The following is a 5,904-nucleotide window of genomic DNA, read 5'->3' as shown; positions in this document are numbered from 1 at the left end:
AATTTTAGGGTTGGCGATATATATAGCAGGCGGATAATTGGATAGGGACTACCTCGTCCCTCCGATCGAAATCAGACTATTGGGAAAAATAGGCTAGGGAGTCCAATTAACAAAGCGGAGACGTTTTGTAGATGTTTGGGGATAATCCAGACACAATGGTAGAGACAGCCCGGGTCGGGTCCGGGACAATTTCGGACGTGCACGTGAGGGGTTCGATGCACTGTGCAGAGAGGGTTTTGGACCGTGCGGTCGCATCGGACAACTCCGGAAGCGAAGAGGGGAAGGAGGATGGACTAGGTGGGCTGTGGCGAGACTGCAAGGGGGAGAAGAGAGAGAGAGGGCCCGGCATCTGTTTCCGGAGACCGAAAACGTCCGACGTTAGACCGACTATAATGTCGCTATAGTTTAACGGTTGGGCTATCAAACGAACTCCGAATGCGATGAAACATGACAGATGGTCTATCTACACTATAATAAGACCACACGCCAACTGTCATTCCATTCCGAGAACATTTTCCGGCCACTTATAAAATAATATTTCGGACATGCCGCGGGCGCGTGCAAGTGTGTCTGGGCTCAGAACGAACAACAGAGGGAACTGGGGGAACCCGGACGGATGCAGGTTTTGAAAACATGATGATGCGATGCACATGATGACCTGATGAAATGCAACATGCAAGCAAATGACCTGGCAACAGCAGCTAATAACTGGAAGACACCTGGCACATCGGTCTCGGGGCGTTACAACACTCCACCACTACGAGAGGATCTCGTCCCGAGATCTAGAATGGCACCGGAGGGACAACGGAAGAGAAAAAGAAGAGGTAAAAACTAAGTTGCTTCTTTGACAAACGAGTGAGACCAAAGAACCTTGAAAAGGTTAAGCCATTTCCAAAAAAGAATACAACGGAGATGAACAAAGTTGAAAACACCCCGTTAGGAAAGAGGAACAAGGAAGAACAAATTTGGACAGCACTCCGGTTGAAACGGAAGTCAAAAACTTGATAAAATGAAAAGAACTTGAGCAAAAGGACACAACACTCCGGTTAGATGGATAAGCACAGGAAAAAAACATGATCTTAGATGAAACGAGATGATGGTTGAAGAAAACAACATCGCAATGCGTCCGAAACAAAAGTAAGAATGGAATGGGATGAACGAAGGAAAACAAGATCTCGAGGTAGCATGCTTACAACAAAAGCTAGAATGTAGTTGTTGGAAAACCAACAACGAAGGAATAAGTTTGATATGGTCTTGTGGAGTACATCCCAAATTAAGAGATGACAACCTGCCACTCACGGGAAAGAATTAGATTGGAATAAACAAGGAGACGAGAAACTTATTTCACCGGAAGGATAAAAGAAGACATTGGATCATTTATGAGCACCATAAATAGCAACAATCCTTAGGGAAGGGTTTAGGTGAAATATAACCCAAGATAACTCCAATGAAGAGATAGGTGGGTTACCAAGGAACTCATGAACGAATTGAAAATGATGGGTTTCAAATATGTCATTCCGGACAACTTGTGAATCATGAAACACGAACTCAAATTATCAAGAATGACATAATACCACCTCCAATGATACGAAAGAAAGGATGCACTCCGGATTGCGAGAAGAAGAAAACTTGAGCTCCTTTGAAAAGAATCTCAATGAACACTTGGAGAAGGAATTATTTCTTTGATGAACCATCATGTATAACCTTCCTAAAGAACTCCGGTAAACAAAAGAATGATCAAACGAAAGGAAAGAAAAGTTGGAAACACAAGGTGAATCCTTGCAATGATTTAGATGAATCTCCGTGGTGATATAATTGAAAGAGGTTGGAACTCCGGTAAAACAAAGATGAATAATTGAGATCAAGAATTTTGATGAACCTCCGGAATAAGGAATTAATCACTTGGATGAAACAAAATAAGAACTATGTTATGCGTATCCTTCATCAATTAAATTGATGACAAGCAACGGATTTGGCATACTACTTATTCTCGTCGAAAGGATTAAGATAGATATAGCGCAAACTTGGGAAGGTCTTCAATGCACCACCGATAGGATTGAAAAGCACGAATGCATAGATATGATACCTGAAGGGATATGATACATGAAGGAAGAAAACTCTTGAACGAACCACCGTAAGAATTGAAAATGAACGAAGTAAAGATAAAGAAACACCGGGAAGAATTGTGAAATGAACGAAGATGCTTGAGAGGATTTAGATACATGAGAACGAAGAGATCACGAGCCGATTAAGGATCACTTGAACGAAGCACCGGTAAAATTGGAGAATGATAGCTGAAAGCTGAGAATGAATAAATCTTAGATGATGGGCTTTGGATGAACAAACTGAAAAGGCTCCTGAATTACTCCGGATGTTTGAAAAGAATATCTCACAATCGCAAATGAGAGGATGGCAACAAGATAGAATCGCGAATCTTGAAGAGAATGGAGCAAGATTGAGAGAAAAATCTTCTTCGGTCTACAAATCCCCGAGAATGATGACGGGAAACACCACCAAGAATTATTGAGTACTCCGGAATTAAAATTGGAAAGGTTGAACCAACGATGAAAATAATTTGAAAGATCTTGGAGAAATACATTTGACTGATGATAATTCATCCTTACATCAAACTTCGAAAGGAATTTGAGAATACCTCCGGGAAAATAAGAAGAGTCAGGTAAGATCCTGGGAATAGACCTGTGGGTTAGGGCCCACTCAAAAGAAACACCGTTGAAAAGATTGCTTGAAAAGGAGAATGCACCGGTTGAATTAAATGACTTGAATGAGATAACAGACTCGAGATATCTTGAACACACCGGAACAAATGAATAGTGAAGAGTGGATGATTATGAGGTGCACCGGTATGATAAAAGCATTTGAAATACAGAAAAGAATATGATCAACACTGAAAGCTTGAATTAGATCCACCGGAGAAGAAAAAGAATGAATAATGGTGAACTAGAAACTTCGTTAAAATCTTCATGAGCATCACCGGATAAGAACATTGAAGGAAAAGAATGGAGAGGCTTCACATCAATAAGATGGATACTCGATTAAGAAATCTGAGTCCTTGAAGAAAACAAGGGAGGGAGGGCGGGAAAACAAAGACAACTTGGGATGGATGAACGAACACCGTTGAGAAAGCTGAGATTGGATCTTGCGGATGTTGAAATGTTCAGATCCACTTGAAGAGAAACACACCGGTGAAAAGGATTGACATGACAATCTCAATTATCATGAAGGATTGGTATTCACATCGGAGTATGAAAACACCATTTGGGGAAGGTATGGAATCAACATTTGACTTTGAAGCAACTCGAATACCACAACTCAAAAACAAAACAAAGGATTGGCTTGCCAAATAAGCCGGAACAAACATATGATAGAGATTTCGTCCGAAGTTTTCGTGGTGGGGCCTACACGGGCTCGATCGTACAGCACCATCATGTACAAGGCAGTGCACATGACATACGAAGCGTCCCTGAGTCGGCATAGCCAAGGACTCTTTAAGACACAACGAGACCACTGTAAAACCGACCGTGAATAGGCGGACCACTAGACGTCGAACCCCAATTTCATATCATATATCTATCGGAAAGATATCCTAAGAGCTACTTGAATTCCCACCTATGAAACTCCCGAACCTTTCCGGTTATGCAATCAGGTGTTGGGGATACAGGGGAAGCATAATATCTCACCCAAATCTAGCAAATCCTACATCCAGCTGTATCCATCCTTCAACACATAACCAAGAAACCTTCGGAAATCATCTACCTCAACCTTCGAAAAGCATCCGTTATACAAGTTATGGTGATACTCCTAAACTCCCGCCCCAGTACTGGGTGGCGTCGAGGTTATCTCACCAACGAACTGCATAAAAGAGATTTTCGATGTCGGCGTACTAAACTCAGGTATTCCAGAACTGCAACGATAAAATTATGACGACAACACCTCAGAGCTCAACTCCCCGGGACACTTCCACAAAACCCCTGACAGGAGGCACCAAGACAATGTTCTCGTCACAAAACCATCGAAACGATTCCAAGATACCCGTGTGATCCTAAATTTTTTTAGTGAAATTTGAGAAGAGAAGAGTCAAAACTCTACGTCAGGATGCCTTACCAGAGCGATGAGGAGACTGGGAAGTAAAAAGAATTCCTAAACTCTCCGATATATAATTCCTAAATGACTCAAAACATTTTTCTAGACACAACTCGGCCGCTAAAAACGATCAAGCAATGGGGCTCCTAAGGTCGGGGAAGGCTCTGATTACCAACTTGTAATGCCCTCGATGTGGCTATATCTCCCACGTGTCGAAGCACGACTTAGAGGCATAACCGCATTGAAAGCAATGTCGCAAGTGAGGTAATCTTCACACAACCCATGTAATATATAAAGGACAGAGATACATAGTTGGCTTACAATCGCCACTTCACACAATTACATGAATAAAGCATTACATCATCCAAATACAATCAAGGCCCGACTACGGAGCCAAAATAAAAGAAGAACCCCAAATGCGACAAAGGTCCCCGATCGACCCCAACTGGGCTCCAATACTGATCAACTAGAACGAAACAACACAAAGGACAAGATTTTCATCGAGCTCCTCCTTGAGCTTGGTTGCATGGACTGCACTGACTCATCGGCACCTGCAAGCTAGTTTTGGAAGTATCTGTGAGCCACGGGGACTCAGCAATCTCGCACCCTCACGATCAAGACTATTTAAGCTTATGGGTAAGGTAAAGGTATGAGATGGAGCTGTAGCAAGCGACTAGCATATATGGTGGCTAACATACGCAAAAGAGAGCGAGAAGAGAAGGCAAAGCACGGTTGAGAATCTATGATCAAGAAGTGATCCTAGAACAACCTACGTCAAACATAACTCCAACAACCATGTTCACTTCCCGGACTCCGCCGGAAAGAGACCATCACGGTTACGCACGCGGTTGATTCATTTTAATTAAGTTAAGGTTCAAGTTATCTACAACCGGACATTAACAAATTCCCATCTGCCCATAACCGCGGGCACGGCTTTCGAAAGTTCAAATCCCTGCAGGGGTGTGTCCCAACTTAGCCCATCACAAGCTCTCACGGTCAACGAAGGAATAGACCTCCTCCCGAGACGTTCCGATCAGACTCGGTATCTTGGTACAACAAGACATTTCGACAGGGTAAAACTAAACCAGCAACACCGCCCGAATGTGCCGACAAATCCCGATAGGAGCTGCACATATCTCTTTCTCAGGGCACACTCAGATGAGCGCTCCATACAACTAAAACCAAACCTCGAGTTTCCCCAAGGGGGCGCTGCACAGGACTCTAGTTTGGACCAACACTCAGAGGAGCACTGGCCCGGGGGGGGGGGGGGTAAAATAATGATGACCCTCAGGAGTGCGACTCCCAAGAGAAAAGAAAAGGCTAGGTGGCGAATGGTAAAACCAATGTTGGGCATTGCTGGAAGAGCTTTACTTAAGGCGAACTGTCAAGGGGTTCCCATTATTACCCAACCGCGTAAGGAACGCAAAATCAGGGAACATAACACCGATATGACGGAAACTAGGGCGGCAAGAGTGGAACAAAACACCAGGCATAAGGCCGAGCCTTCCACCCTTTACCAAGTATATAGATGCATTAATTAAATAAGATATATTGTGATATCCCAACAAGTCAGCATATTCCAACAAGGAACAACATCTCCATGTTCCAACAAGGAACAAACTTCAATCTTCACCTGCAACTAACAACGCTATAAGAGGGGCTGAGCAAAGCGGTAACATAGCCAAACAACGGTTTGCTAGGACAAGGTGGGTTAGAGGCTTGGTTCAACAATATGGGAGGCATGATAAGCAAGTGGTAGGTATCGCAGCATAGGCATAGCAAAAGAGCGAGCAACTAGCAAGC

This window comes from Triticum urartu, chromosome 5A (assembly GCF_056163025.1).
Source record: "Triticum urartu cultivar PI428250 chromosome 5A, HENAU_Tu73, whole genome shotgun sequence".
NCBI classification, from domain to species: domain Eukaryota; kingdom Viridiplantae; phylum Streptophyta; class Magnoliopsida; order Poales; family Poaceae; genus Triticum; species Triticum urartu.
This window is presented reverse-complemented; position numbering follows the sequence as displayed.